Genomic DNA, 16,564 nt, shown 5'->3' with positions numbered 1-16,564 from the left:
TGAATTGGATAGGATCAGAATAGTTGAATTGGATAGGATCAGAATAGTTGAATTGGATAGGATCAGAATAGTTGAATTGGATAGGATCAGAATAGTTGAATTGGATAGGATCAGAATAGTTGAATTGGATAGGATCAGAATAGTTGAATTGGATAGGATCAGAATAGTTGAATTGGATAGGATCAGAATAGTTGAATTGGATAGGATCAGAATAGTTGAATTGGATAGGATCAGAATAGTTGAATTGGATAGGATCAGAATAGTTGAATTGGATAGGATCAGAATAGTTGAATTGGATAGGATCAGAAGGGGGAAGGGAAGCCCCACGCTTGGCCTGAGAGGGTTAGGGCTGGTGAGAAATGCTGGGAGGAGTCGTAGGTATTGAATGTCCCAGGTTTCTTTGGGACATGACCCCTTCCCATCTAATTTGAATTTTCTTTTTTTTCTGCCCATCAAGTCCAATTTATGTTGGCCAACTAATCTTTTTTTTTTTTTTTTTTTTTTTTTTTTTGGTTTTTCGAGACAGGGTTTCTCTGTGGCTTTGGAGGCTGTCCTGGAACTAGCTCTGTAGACCAGGCTGGCCTCGAACTCACAGAGATCCACCTCCCTCTGCCTCCCAAGTGCTGGGATTAAAGGCATGCACCACCAATGCCCGGCTGGCCAAATAATCTTAAAAGTGAGCCTTCCCTGCATGCGATTGACCTACTGTGGTCATATCAATAAAGGCAACTGATTCTCCCCCTCCCAGGAGTTATCAAATGCCAGTAGCACCTCAGCTAATGTGGGATTTCATGCCCAACCCACCTCCTCTATGCTGGTATTTTATCCGGCCTCAGCCTTTGTAGGCAGGTCCTGTGCATGCTGTCACAAATGCTGTAAGTTCATATGTGCTGTTGTGTTCAGAAAACACTGCTTCCTTGGTATCATCTTCCACTTATCTTTCTGTGACCTCTTCCTTGAAGGTCACTGAACCTTGGGGGAAGGAGTGTAATGTGTATGTCCCTTTTAGGGCTCTCCATAGTCTCTTACTCTCTACACATTGACCAGCGACGGTCTCTATGTTAATTTCCATCCACTGTAAGGACAAGCTTCTCTGGTGAGGGTTGAGAGATGCTCTGCTCTATGGGTATAGCAATATGTCAGTAGGAGTAATCTTTAATACTATGTACATTTAACAGAATAACAGTATTGGGTTCTCCCGTGGGCCTATGACCAATCCAGCCACAGATTCTTGGCCCCTTTAACAATGCCAGGGAAAGTCAGGTGTAAAGGCATGCACTTTTAATCCCAGCACTTGGGAGGCAGAGACAAGTAGATCTCGGAGTTTGATGTCAGTCTTGTCTACATTGTGAGTTACAGGACAGCCAGGCATATACAGAGAGATCCTGCTATCACAAGCAGTGGGCCTTAGATCCAACCAGAAAGTAAATGGTTACTCCTATAACATTTATGCCACTGTGGCACCAGTAGCCATAACTTGTCGGGCTAGCCACTGTAGTTTTCAGGGTAAGCTGGGTAACATCAGTGATTGGCAATGAGCATGGCACATTCCAGGACCACAGAAGGTAACGAGTAGGAATGAAACTCATGGGTAAGCACAGCTTGATCTCTCCATGTACTGTGGATTCAAGTATCCTTTATTGGTCCTGCTCCCATGAACGGCCAAGACCAAAGGGAAGGGAGGGCAGCCAGCTAGTGTAGAAAGGGGTTGTTCCCACAACATTCTGTTAACACAGAGAACTAAACAGATAAGCACAGAGTCACTGTTTTAGTTAGAAGTTAGCAGAGGGAGTGACAGGGAGAAGAAGTGTCATTAAAAAAATAAACCACACTGGGCGCTGGTAGTGCACGCCTTTAATCCTAGCACTGGGGAGGCAGAGACAGGCAGATCTCTTGGAAAACAAACAATAAAAAACAACAAAAAATAAAACAAACAAAAACCCACCACAACAAATGACCGTAGGGAGTTGTTCTTTTTGTTTGTTTCTTTCTTTCTTCTTTCCTTGTTTGTTTGCAAATAACCCAGGCTAACCTTGAACTCCTGATCCTCCCTGCCTCCACTTTCCAAAGGCTGGATTAAAGGCCGGCAGACACAGCCATGTCTGGCTCCAAACTCATTTGGATATCAACCCAAGTCCCAGGGGTGCTTCTGAAAACTGGCTATAAATCTGGGTTCTCGGCTGGGGTTTGACGTATTTGTTGCAGTTGCTCGGAAACCTCAGGAAGATGCTTACTCACATTTGCTGTTTGATGAAAAGATACAGTGGACAAGGTGTCAGGGAAGGGCAAAGATCTGTGGTCGCTCAACTACTTAGAAGCTGGACAAATCCATCCCCCCCCCCTTTTTTTTTAAAAGATTTATTTATTTATTGTGTGTAGTATCTTGTCTGCATGTATGCTTTCAGGCCAGAAGAGGGCACCAGATCTCATCACAGATGGTTATGAGCCACCATGTGGTTGCTGGGAATTGAACTCAGGACCTCTGGAGGAGCAGAGGTCCTAAGCCACCTCTTAACCCCTGAGCCACCTCTCCAGCCCCAAAACTTTTTCTTTTTCTTTTGCATACATTGGTGTCTTGCCATGGGTGTTGGCTACCCTGGAACTGGGGTTATAGACAGCTGTGAACCTCCATGTGGGTCCTGGGAATTGAACCCAGGTCCTCTGGAAGAGCAGTCAGTGCTCTTAACTACTGAGTCATCTCTCCAGTCCCCCTTTGGATTTTATAGTGGCACAGTTACATAGGCATGACTGATCGTGTCATTGGCTATTAAGTTAATCTTCCCACTACTTCCCAGGAGATCAGTGGATGGGACATAACGTTCCAGCCCACTAATCCTTGTCCTGGTCTTTCTTCCAACCAACCCCCTTTAGGGGATGTCTACCCTCATTCAACTCATTAGCATACAAAAGATACTTATTTCAGAGACGCCAAGGATTTTAGAGTCTATGCCAGGAAGTGGGAACAAGACCAAATATTTATTTCATGGTGTCACTAAGCTCCAGTTTCACTACAAACATCTTGGTTCCTTCTCTCCCTCCCTCTCTCCCTCTCCCTCTCTCCTTCTCCCCATCTTTCCCTCTCTCTCTCTCTCTCTCTCTCTCTCTCTCTCTCTCTCTCTCTCTCTCTGTCTCTCTCTCTCTGCCTCTCTCTCTCTCTCTGTCTCTCTCTCTCTCTCTTCTCTCAGACAGGTCTTTCTGTAGCCCTGGATAGCCTGTGTAGATCAGGTTGGCCTTGAGCTCACAGAGATGCTCCTGCCTCCCGAGGGCTTCACCGTGCCTGGCTTGGACACCTTCTGTGTCTAAGACTCATTTCTCAGATAGACTGTAGGTCAGCTTTCCTTACTGTCTCCTTTGAGTCCCACTTCTTCCACTCCGGTTGGATCCCCAAGAGACGGTCAACTTAAATCTACTTCAGAGCCCAGGGTGGTGGTGGGATGAATGTTATTCCATCACTCAAGAAGGTGGCGTGGAGCCAGGAAATGGCTCCGTGGGTAGAAGAGCTCAAAGCCCAGAACAAACTTGGAATGAGCAGAGAACCCCGAAGGTCAGTCTCTGACCTACACACACACACACACACACACACACACGCACGCACGCACGCACGCACGCACGCACGCACGCACGCACGCACGCACGCACGCACACACCTCTCCCACATGAGCATAACTTTAAAGTATAAACAGAGCAGAAGGACCCTGAGTATGAGGCCAGCCTGTGCTGCACAGTAAGATTGCCCATAGTAAAACCTCTTCCAAGATAAACAGGGCTGCGGACATAGCTTGGTGGTAGAGAACCTGCCTGCCTAAAATGTAGGGTGTCCTGGAATGTAGTTCAATCCCTAATACTGTTCTCGTTCTCTCTCTCTCTCTCTCTCTCTCTCTCTCTCTCTCTCTCTCTCTCTCTCTCTCTCTCTCTCTCTCTCTCCCTACATGTATTTCTCTTTCTCCAGTCCTCTCTTCTCATGTAGAACAGAATCTAAGGTCTTCCTTGTCTGTATATATCCCCAAAGTAACTGTGACAAGCTCTTGCTTCTCTCCTTGTTCTTCATGTTTCTCTGTCTTGCATCCTCCATCCACACCGACCCCCACTCTTCCTTGAACGCACACACCCCATGCCTGCCCCCCCACCCCCGAACTAGCTGTTCCTTCTGCAGGCAATGCTCTGTTCCCGTAGATCCTTAGTCTACTCCTTCATTCCTCCAGAACTTAGGTCAAGGGCACTTTTCCTGTTTTCGCCATCCCTTACCTTGCTTGATTTCATTCCACTTGTCTTTTCTTCGACCACTAGGCTATGTGTATCTAGTTAGTTGTTTGCATGTTGTCTCTCTCTGTCTTCTGTAATGTTAGCTGTATGAAACTAGACACTCGTTAATTCATTGCTGTGTCTTCAGTGCCTACAACTGTATCTGGCACACCATAGATGCTTAATCAATATTGTTTAGATTCATGATGATAGTCTCAGTAATGCTTTGATCATATAAAAGAAGTTTCTATGATTGCTTATTGGGCATTAACATAATCTGAAATAGCCAGGTGGTGGTGGCACACACCTTTAATTCCAGCAGTTGGAAGGCAGAGGCAGTTGTATCTATGGGTTTGAGGCCAGCCTGGTCTACAGAGTGAGTTCCAGGACAGCCAGGGCTACACAGACAAACCCTGTTTTAAAAACAACAACAAAAAATATAGTGTGAAAAACATAGAAATAAATGAAAGAACCCCTAGGTGGGAGTATTTCAAGTGACACTATTCCTGGGGAGACATGAACAAAAGTCTACATATCTCAAATAGGGAACTAACAACAGATCAAATTATAGATACTGCCAAATGAATTTTACAGAGGTTATTTACAGGAGTGTGGGTTACTTATAGGAACAAAAATGACTCAAAGATAGGTGCATCACAGAAGCCCACCCCACCACCAGTGACAGCTTACAAATCTGAAAACCAGGAGCATACTGCACAGCCTACAGGCAACTCAACAGGTGCATTGGTTCTCAACTTGTGGGTTGAGATCCCTTTGGGGTTAAACGACTCTTTCACAGGAGTCACATACCAGAGATCCTCCATATCAGATACATACACTACAACTCTTAATAGTAGCAAAACCATAGTTATGAAGTTGCAACAAAGTAATTTTATGGTTGGGGGGTCACCACACCGCAGTGAACTATATTAAAGGGTCACAGCACTAGGAAGTGTCCTCTGCAGGTGACTCAATTGGTCTGTGAGTGTCGCTCAGTAGTCCACCTGGGGAGGGCAGGGCCTAGTGAATCTGGTCAGTTTCAGGGACTTCCTGAAGCTATCTTGAGCTATTTACTTCCTGAGCTTAATAAGTCTCCTTGCAGAATGGAGTGTCTCCCCTCTGCTTAGAATATTCTGCTGTTTCACCTCCCTGTAAACATCCTATGTCTTAATGAGTGTTCCCTTCAGATGAAAGGTTTACTCTCTGAAGAAACAGCCACACAACAGGTCAATTTAGTTGTAAGTTGTGTACTTTTTTTTTGGTAAGGACTTGTACTCAGCATGTGCAAGGCCCTAGATTTCATACCTGGAAGCAACAACAAAAGAAGCACAGCTCAAAGGGAACAACGAAATGGCTAAAATGTATAAATCTGGGGGCCGGGGGAAATCATACCAAGACTAAAGCCAAAATTCAGCCAACCAAGGAATCAATAGAACAAAACAATTTTCAGGGCCTGGTGGCATAGGCCTAGAATCCCAGCTACTACAAAGGAGACTGCCAAGCTCAAAATCTGCCCAGGGTACAGAGTTAGTTCAAGGGCAGCCTGAGCAACTTAAATGGGACCTCTTTTCAAAATTGAGTGAAAAGGGGCCTGGGGAAGCAGCTCAGCGGTAGAGCGCTTGCCTAGCACTCACAGGGCCCTGGGCTGGACCCCTAGAACCGAGGGGGAACATCAGCTAACCCACCACTAAGGTGCTGCATTCCTGTAAACTGAGAACTCCAGGCTAGAAACAGGAGGGCAGCCGTAAGACGGAGGCAGCATGGTCCACACAGCAAGACCTCGTCTCAAAACAAACACCCGATGGGGGAAGTCCTTCTGTGTATATGTTTGATTGGTATAAATAAAACACTGTTGGCAATCGGGAAACAAGATAGGTGGGACTAGGAGTCTAGGAGGATTCTGGGAAATGTAGTCAAGGAGAGTCATCGAGCTGTGATCCCTGGAGGAGAGAAGGCAAGTTCTCGGAAAGATAAGTCCTTATAAAAATATATATGGGTGATTATGGGTTAATGATTAAGTCAGAGCTAGCCGATTAGAAACCATAGCAAACGGCCAACAGCTTCATAATCAATATAGTATCCTGTGTGTTATTTGGGGGCTAAAGCGGCGATGGGACCCAGGAGGAAATGCCACAACAAACACCCACTCAAGAAATTCCAAGCATTTTAGAATCTCTGTTGGGAACCAGGCATGCCTGTACTTCTCCATACCTGTAATGCCAGCAGCCCCAGCAGGGGGTGGGAGCAGGGCAGGAGTGGAAGAAACTCCAGTTTGAAGCCAACTTGGGCTAACTGAGTTTGATTTGACACCAGCCCACTGTACATAGCGAGACCATGGCACACACATGCACACACATGCACACACGGTACGCAGCCTATTGCGCACATCCGATGCTTACCATCACCACATTTCCTCAGGGTAGATATAATTGTCAAGTGAAATCGGGAAGTGACTGGGCTGGGACTGTAGCCCGGGGGATTTTGTTGTCTCACATGTACAATGGCCTGGGTTTGACACAAATGAAATTTGTTGGTTTTGGAAGCCATTGGTTTAGACTGAACTCCTGCAATAGGTTCAATAGAACAAAACAAAATGGACTCACCTGTGTTTCATGTCCAAAAGCTCAATTAAGCTCTTTTATGTAACCTTCTGGGAAGGCAGGAGCTAGAAACAACAAAGCTGGGCAGGCCAGCTTCGGACATTATCACACGCACACTGTCCTCTCCTGCTGAGCCTCACACCCCCAAGTCATAGTTTCTCATATCGCTTCATTCTATTTATTTGCTTATTATTGTTGTGTGTAGATGTGTGCAAGTGTGTGGTGTGAGTGAGTGTGTCATGGCACACATATGGAGGTCAGAAGATGACCTCCATGGTCTCTGCTTCCTCTGTGGGTTGCAAGGACGGAACTCACCTGTCAGGCTTGTACTACGCATTGAGCCATCTTGCCATGTCTTTTTATTTTTATTTATTTTTTCTATTTATTTATTTATTTATTTTAGGGGCGTGTTGAGATAGGGTTTCTCTGTGGCTTTGGAGGCTGTCCTGGAACTAGCTCTTGTAGACCAGGCTGGTCTTGAACTCACAGAGATCAGCCTGCCTCTACCTCCCGAGTGCTAGAATTAAAGGCGTGCGCCACCACGATCGGCTCCTTTTCATTTTTTAAAAAACTTAGTTCCATATAGGAGAGAAAGCATGCTATATTTGTCTTTCTAAGCCAGACTTACTTTGCTTTATGTGACATCCTCCAATCCCTTCTATTTTTTGTGGTTCTTTATGATTAAATTTGTGTATGTATACTACATCTTCTTTTAAGTTTTAAGTTTTCAAGATTATAATATAATCACAACATTTCCCCTTTCCTGTCCCTCTCTCCAAACCCTTCCATATCCCACCATCCCTTGTTCTTTTTCAAATTCATAGTGTCCTCCTTCTTTAATAGTTGTTAGATGTGTGTGTGTGTGTGTGTGAATGTGTGCACACGTGTGTGTTTCTAAATACATGACTAAACCTGCTCAGTATGCATAATGTTACTCACATGTGTGTTTTCAGGTCTGACCATGTGGTGTTGGATAACCAGCTGCTGTGCTCTTCCCTGAGGAAGACCGTTTGGACTGTTTCCCCTGCTCTCCGCGTTCCTTAGCTGCCTACTGTTCTTTGTCTAGGGTGAAGACTCCATGGGTTTCCTCCTTCCATATTAGCGTGTCCGTTGGTGTTATCCTTGTTCAGGTCAAGTTCAGGCAGCCATGTTGGTGTGGTTTCGTGGGTGTAGCGTCTGACTTTTCTAAGAGACACGGTCTCACAGTGAACTCCTTGTCCCTCTGGCTCTTACGATCTTTTTACCTCCTACCACATTTTCTTTATCCACTGATCTATTGGTAGTCGCCTAGCCTGGTCCATGCCATGGCTATTGTGACTGGTGCTACTATAAGCCTGGGTGGGCAGGCAGTGTTAGTCTGGATGCCTTGATTTGTTTTGCTGTGTATCCAGAGTAGCGTAGCTGTAGTGAATGCTGGTTCCGGTTTTACTTTTTATTTATTTGAAACTCCATACTGATTTGCGCCAGTCTCCATTCTCGCAAATGCTGCTTGGGTTTTGTTGCCCTATCCTCATCTATACACTTCTCTCTCTCTCTCTCTCTCTCTCTCTCTCTCTCTCTCTCTCTCTCTCTCTCTCTCTCTCTCTCTCTCTCTCTCTCTCTCTCCTTCTACCACATTCCCTCTCTTCAGGGTCTTATTATGTACCTCTGGCTGGCCTGGAACTCATGTAGACCAGTCTGGTCTCACATTCATAGAGATCCACCTGCCTCTGCCTCTGCCTCTGCCTCTGCCTGTGCTAGGATTATTAGCATGCAACATTTCTGTCTTTATTTTATAAAACAAGCTCTCATGTAGCCCAGACACCTGTAAACTCTCTGGATAGCCAAGGATGACTTTGAACTCTTGATCCCTAATATTCCTACCTCAGCTTCCAGGGTCCTGGGATTACAGGTGTATACCACCATGCTTGCATTATGGGGTGCTAGGAGCTGAGTATAGGGTGTCATGCATGCTAGGCCAGCAGTCTGTCAACTGAGCTACATCCCTAGCCCTGTGGATGGTACAATCTTTTTGCCTCTTTCTTGACCGTAGTCATTCCATTCTGACTGAAGTGGGGATGGGGCAATCTCAATATACTGGGGTTTTCTTGCTTTTGTTTTTGAAACAGTCTTACTATATAGCCCAGGCAGGTCTCAGGCAACCCAGGATGCCTCAACTTCCCAAACTGCTAGTGTATAACATGATGCTCAACCTCAACTCAGTATAGTTGTAATTTACATTCCCTTGATGCCTAAGGATGTTGAACATTTTCCATTCCATTTAATGACCATTTATACTTTCTTTCCTTTATTTAGAAACAATCGTTTTACATATCAATCTTCCCCATTCCCTCTCCCTCCTATCCTCCCATGCCCCCTACCAACCTCTCCAACCCACCCCCACTTGCTCCCCAAGGATGGTGAGACCTTCCATGGGGGATCATCAAAGTCTGTCACATCATTTGGGGGAGGGCCTAGGCACTCCTCCATGTATCTGGGCTGAAAAAGTATCCCTCCATAGAGTATGGACTCCCAAAGTCCATTTGTGCGCTAGGGATACAGACTGGTTCCACTACTAGAGGTCCCATAAACAGCCCAGGCCTCCTAACTGGCACTTACATTCAGTCCGATGCTGGTTCCCCATCTTTACGACTGGGGTCCATGTGCTCTCACTAGGTTAAGTCAGCTGGTTCTGTAGGTTTCTCCAGCACGGTCTTGACTCCTTTGCTCATCACTCTCCTCTCTCTACAACTGGATTCCAGGAGTATGGCTCAGTGCTTAGCTGTGGGTGTCTGCTTCTGCTTCCATCAGCGGCTGGATGAAGGCTCTAGGATGGCAGTTAAGGTCGTCATCAATCTCATTATAGGGGAAGGGCATAAAGGCGGCCTCTCCACTACTGCCTAGATTCTTAGTTGAGGTCATCTTTGTGGCTCTCTGAACATTTCCCTAGTGTCAGATTTCTCTTTAAACCTATATTGGCTCCCTCTATTAAGGTATCTATTTTCTTGCTCTCCTCTATTCCTCTACAGATCCCTCTTGTTTTTCTCCCCCCTCCTCTTCTCCCCTTCTCTTTTTACTACCTCCCTCCCCTCTCCCCCTGTGCTCCCAATTTTGCTCAGCAGGTATTGTCTCTTTCCCTTTCTTCAGGGGGACCATGTATTTTTCTCTTAGGGTCTTCCTTGTTTCCTAACTTCTCTGGCGGTGTGGACTGTAGGCTGGTACTCCTTTGCTCTATGTCTAATATCCATATATGATTGAGTACATACCATTCTTGTCTTTCTGTGACTGGCTTACCTCACTCAGGATGATATCTTTTAGTTCCATCCATTTGCTTGGGAATTTCAAGATTTTCATTTCCCCCCCTCTGAGTAATACTACTCCATTGTGTAAAGGTACCACATTTTCCATCCATTCTTCAATTGAGGTGCATCTAGGTTGCTTCCAGGTTCTGGCTATTACAAACAATGCTGCTATGAATATAGTTGAGCAAATGTCTTTGTTGTATGAAAGGACATCTTTTGGGTGCATGCCCAAGAGTGGAATTGCTGGATCATGAGGTAGACTGATTCCCATTTTCCTGAGAAACCACCGTACTGATTTCCAAAGTGACTGCACAAGTTCACACTGCCACCAGCAGTAGAGGAGTGTTCCCTTTTCTCCACATCCTCTCCAGCATAGACTGTTATTGGTGTTTTTGATTTTAGCCATTCTGATAAGATGGTATCTCAGTGTTGTTTTGATTTGCATTTCCCTGATGGCTAAGGATGTTGAGCACTTTCTTAAGTGTCCTTCAGTCATTTTAGACTCCTCTATTGAGAATTCTCTGTTTAGTTCTGTGCCCCACTGTTTAATTGAATTGTTTGGTGTTTTGGAGACTAGCTTCTTGAGTTCTTTGTAAATTTTGGAGATCAGCCCTCTGTCAGATGTGGGGTTGGTGAATATCTTTTCCCATCCTGTGGGCTGCTGTTTTGTCTTGTTGACTATGTCCTTTGCCTTACAGAAGCTTCTCAGTTTCAGGAGGTCTCATTTGTTAATTGTCGTTCTCAGTATCTGTGCTACTGGTGTTATGTTCATGAAGCAGTCTCCTGGGTTCAGTGTGGCTGGATTTATGTTGAGGTCTTTGATCCATTTGGACTTAAATTTTGTGCACGGTGATAGATATGGATCTGTCTGCTGTCTTTTACATGTCAGCATCCAGTTACTCCAGCACCATTTGTTGAAGATGCTTTCTTTTTTCCATTGTATAGTTTTAGCTTCTTTGTCAAAGATCAGGTGTTCAAAGGCGTGTGAGTTGATATTAGGGTCTTCCATTTGATTCCATTGGTCTACCTGTCTGTTTTTGTGCCAATATCAAGCTGCTTTCAGGACTATAGCTCTATAATAGAGCATCAAGTCAGGCATGGTGATGCCTCCTGAAGTTCCTTTATTGTACAAGGTTGTTTTGGCTATCCTGGGTCTTTTGTTTTTCCATATAAAGTTGAGGACTGTCCTTTTGAGGTCTGTGCTGGTATTTTTATAGAGATTGCATTGAATCTGTAGATTGTTTTTGATAAGATTGCCATTTTTATTATGTTGATCCTACCTATCCAAGAGCATGGGAGATCTTTCCATTTTCTGGTATCTTCTTTAATCTCTTTCTTTAAAGACTCAAAGTTCTTGTTATACAGGTCTTTCACATGTTTGGTTAGAGTTACCCCTAAGATATTTTATGGTGTTTGTGGCTATTGTAAAGGGTGATATTTCTCTGATTTCTTTCTCATTCCTTTTGCTGTCTATATATAGTAGGGCTACTGATTTTTTTTAGTTAATTTTGTATCCTGCCACTTTACTGAAGGTGTTTATCAGCTGTAGGAGTTCCCTGATAGAATTCTTTGGGTCACTTACGTAGACTATCATATCTTCTGCAAATAGCAAAAGTTTGACTTCTTCCTTTCCAATTTGTATCCCCTTGATCTCCTTTTGTTGCCTTATTGCTCTAGCAAGAACTTCAAGTACAATACTGAAGAGATATGGAGAGAGTGGACATCCTTGTCTTATTCCTGATTTTAGAGGAATCGCCTTGAGTTTCTCTCCATTTAGTTTGATGTTGGCTGTCTGTTTGCTGTATATTGCTTTTATTATGTTTAGATATGTTCCTGTTATCCCTGATCTCTCCAAGACCTTTATTATGAAGGGGTGTTGGATTTTGTCAAAGGCTTTTTCAGCGTCTTCAGTGTCTAGTGAGACAAGTTTCTGTCTTGTGGACCTGTCCAATGGTGAGAGTGGGGTGTTGAAGTCTCCCACTATAAGCGTGTGGGGTTTACTGTGTGATCTGAGTTCTAGTAATGTTTCTTTTATGAACGTGGGTGCCTTTATATTTGGGGCATATATGTTCAGAATTGAGACTTCTTTCTGATGGATTTTTCCTATGATGAATATGAAATGACCATCTTCATCTCTTTTGATTGATTTTAGTTTGAAGTCCATTTTATTAGATATTAGGATAGCTGCACTCACTTGCTTCTTATGTCCATTTGATTGGAAAATCTTTTCCCAACCCTTAACCTTGAGGTAACATCTGTCTTTGAAATTGAGGTGTGTTTCTTGTAGGCAGCAGAAGGATGGATTCTGTCTTCGTATCCATTCTGTCCGCCTGTGTCTTTTTACAGGTGAGTTAAGACCATTGATATTCAGGGATATTAATGACCATCGATTGCTGATTCTTGTTTGCTTTGGATCTGTTTTTGGTGGTGGTTTTGTGTGTGAGTTTTTCCCCTATTTCTGACTTCTGGTAAAGTAAGAATACCTATTGTCCATGTTATTTTGAGTGTAGTTAATTTCCTTGAGTTGGAGTTTTTCTTCTGGAACTTTCTGTAGGGCTGGATTTGTGAATACTAATTGCATAAATCTGTTTTTTTTTCATAGAATATCTTGTTTTCTCTATATATAGTGATTGAGAGTTTTGCTGGGAATAGTAGTCTGGGCTGGAATCTGTGGTTTCTTAGTGTCTGTAGAACATCTATCCAGGACTTTATGGCTTTTATAGTTTCCATGGAGAAGTCGGGTGTAATTCTGATAGGTTTGCCTTTATATGTTACTTGGCCTTTTTCCTTTGCTGCTTTTAATATTCTTTCTTTATTTTGAATATTTAGTGTTTTGACTATCATGTGGCAAGGGGACTGTTTTTTGTTTGTTTGTTTTTGATCCAGTCTATTTGGTGTTCTGTAAGCTTCTTGTACTTTCATAGGCATCTCCTTCTTCAAGTTAGGAAAGTTTTCTTTTTGATTTAGTTGAATATGTTTTCTGCACCATTGAGCTGTTTTTTTTTCTTTGCCTTCTTCTATACCTATTATTCTTAGATTTAGTCTTTTAATGGTGTCCCATATTTCCTGGATGTTTTGTGTTAAGGATTTGTTGGATTTAAGACTTTCTTTTGCTGGTGAATCTATTTCCTCTAGTTTATCTTCAGTGCATGAGATTCTGTGTCCCATCTCTTGTATTCTGTTAGTTATGCTTGCATTTGTAGTTCCTGATTGTTCATTCAGCTTTTCTATTTCCAGCATTACCTTAGTTTGTATTTTTTTTTAACTGTCTCCATTTTGGTTTTCAGGTTGAACTGTTTGAATTGTTTCCTTCATCTGTTTGATTGTTTTTTCTTCACTTTCCTTGCTTTCTTTAAGAGATTTATTGGTTTCTTGCATTTTTTTTTGGTTTGTGTTTTCTTCCATTTCTTTAAGGGATTTTCTCATATCCTCTTTGAGGGCATCTATTACTTTCACGAGGTTGTTTTGAAGGTCATTCTTTTCTGTTTCATCTGTTGGTATGTTAAGGTCTTGCTGGTGTAGAGTTTTTCTAGACTCTGGTGGTGTCATACTGTTTATTCTATTGTTGGCTGTGTTTTTATATTGCCGTCTTCCCTTCCCCTCTTTCAGTGAGAGCTCATGGGGTCTCTTCCCCTCCTGGTGGGTTTGGGTCTAAGGATCTCTTCCAGTGCATTCAAGCAGGTCCAATACTCCAAAGGGTCTCACAATGGGTGCAGGCAAGTCTGAGACACTCTCAAGCACAGGGCAGAGACCAGAGAGGGAATGAAGACTCAAGCTCAGGAAGGGCACCAGAGGGGACTGAAGACTTGAGCACAGGGCAGAGGATGGAGGGGACTGAAGACTGAGGTGTGCCAGACTCAGGGTGATCCTTCTGGACGGGGGGGGGGGGTCCTCTCTAGGCGCCTATGTCTCCCTTTTCATTTCTGATTTTGTTAATTTGCATGTTTTCTCTCTGCCTTTTGGTTAGTTTGGATGAAGGTTTGTTTGTCTAGCTGATTTTCTGGAAGAATCAACTGTTTGTTACATTGATTCTTTGTATTGTTTTCTTTGTTTCTACTTTATTGATTTCAGCCCTCAATTTGATTATTTCCTGGCATCTACTTCTCCACGGTGAGTTTGCTTTTTTGCTGTTGTTGTTGTTGTTCAAGAGCTTTCAGTTGTCCTGTTAATTCTGTAGTGTTACTATTCTCCAGTTTCTTCATGTGGGCACTTAGTTCTATGAACTTTCCTCTTAGCACTGCTTTCAGTGTCACATAAGTTTGGGTATGTTGTGTCTTCATTTTCATTGAATTTTAGGAAGTCTTTAATTTTTTTTACTTCTTCCTTGACTCAGAAATGGTGCAATTGCACATTGTTCAATTTCCATGAATTCGTAGGGTTTCTGCAATTTGTGTTGTTGAATTCTAACTTTAAAGCATGGTGGTCCGATAAAATACAAGGGGTTATTCTTATTTTTTTTTTGTATCTGTTGAGGTTTGCTATGTTGCCAAATATGTGGTCCATTTTAGAGAAGGTTCCATGTGACCCTGAGAAGAAGGTATATTATTTTGTGTTTGGACAGAATGTTCTATAGATGTCTGCTAAATCCAATTGGGCCGTAACTTCTGTTAGTTCCTTTGTTTCTTTGTTAAGTTTCTGTCTGGTGGTCCCTGTCTAGTGGTGAGAGTGGAGTGTTGAAGCCTCCCACTATATCTGTGTGGGATTTTATGTGTGATTTAAGTTTTAATAATGTTTCTTTTACAAATGTGGGTGACTTTGTATTGGGGCATAGATGTTTAGAATTAAGACTTCATCTTGATGGACTTTTCCTGTGATGTATATAAAATGACCATCTTCATCTCTTTTGATTGATTTTAGTTTGAAGTCTAATTTTTTAGATATTAGGATTGCTACAGCAGCTTGCTTCTTGGGTCCATTTGATTGGCAAATCTTTTCCTAACCCTTTACTCTGAGGTAACCTCTGTCTTTGAAGTTGAGGCATGTTTCTTGTATGCGGCAGAAGGATGAATTCTGTCTTCATGTCCATTCTGTTAGCCTGGGTTTTTTTATAGGCAAGTTAAGATCACTGATATTGAGGGATATTAATAACCATTGATTATTAATTCTTGTTTGTTTTGGATTTGGTGGTGGTGGAGGTGTTGTGTGTGGATTCCCCGCCCCCTTTTTTGGTGTTTGGTAAGGTGGGATTATCTAATGTCTATGTTTTTGTGAGTGTAGTTAACTTCATTGGGTTGGAGTTTTCCTTCCAGTACTTTCTGAGGGCTGGATTAGTGGACATGGTATTGTTTAAATCTGGTTTTGTTATGGAATATCTTGCTTTCTTCATCTATAGTGATTGAAAGTTTTGCTGGGTATAGTAGTCTAGGCTGGCATCCATGATCTCTTAGTGTCTGTAGAACATCTATCCAGGACCTTCTGGCTTTCAGAGTTTCCATTGAGAAATCAGGTGTAATTCTGATAGGTCTGTCTTTATATGTTACTTGGCATTTTTCTTTGCTACTCTTAATTTTTTTTCTTTATTCTGTATGTTTGGGGTTTTTATTATTAATGTGGTGAGGGGACTTTTTTCTGTGGTCCTCTCTATTTGGTGTTCTGTAGGCTTCTTGTGCTTTCATTGGCATGTTCTTTTTTAGGTCAGGAATGTTTTCTTCTATGATTTTGTTGAATATGTTTTCTCTACCTTTGAGGTAGATTTCTCCTATACCTATTATTCTTAGGTTTGACCTTTTCTTGGTGTCCCATATTTCCTGGATATTTTGTGTTAGGAATTTGTTGGACTTAAGATTTTCTTTAGTCACTGAATCTATTTCTACTGTATCTTTAATGCCTGAGATTCTGTCTTCTATCTCTTGTATTCTGTTAGTTATGCTCCCATCTGTAGTTCCTGATTGTTTATTCAGCTTTTCTATTTCCAGCATTCCCTCATTTTTTTGTCTCTATGTCAGCTTTCAAGCCTTAGACTATTTTAATTGTTTCCTTCACTTATTTGGTTGTTTTTCCTTGGGTTTCCTTGCTTTCTTTAAGAGATTTGTTTATTTCTTGGATTTTTTGTTTATCTTTTCCTCCATTTCCTGTATTTTTTGTATGTTTTCTCTTCCATTTCTTAAGGGATTTTCTTCTTTCTTCTTTGAGCATTTCTGACATCTTCATAAAGTTGTTTTTAAGGTCATTCTCTTCTGCTTTATATGCATTGGGATGTTCGGGTCTTGCTGGTGTAGAGTCCCTAGATTCTGGTAGTGTCATATTGGTCTTTCTGTTATTGAATGTGTTCTTATACTGTCGTCTTCCCATCCTTTCTTCCAGTGGGTACAGGTGGGGCCTGTCCCTCTCCTCTTGTCTCCCAGTGAGTGTAGGTGGGCCAAGACTTCGATGTTGACAGCTCTGGATGGTCCAACCTTTCCTGGTGTTCTCCTCACGCAGAGGGCATAGGGAGCCAAGACT

The sequence above is a fragment of the Mesocricetus auratus genome, unplaced genomic scaffold, assembly GCF_017639785.1.
Source record: "Mesocricetus auratus isolate SY011 unplaced genomic scaffold, BCM_Maur_2.0 Super-Scaffold_100026, whole genome shotgun sequence".
NCBI lineage: Eukaryota > Metazoa > Chordata > Mammalia > Rodentia > Cricetidae > Mesocricetus > Mesocricetus auratus.
The sequence above is the reverse complement of the archived record's forward strand: the minus strand, read 5'-3'. Positions refer to the sequence as shown.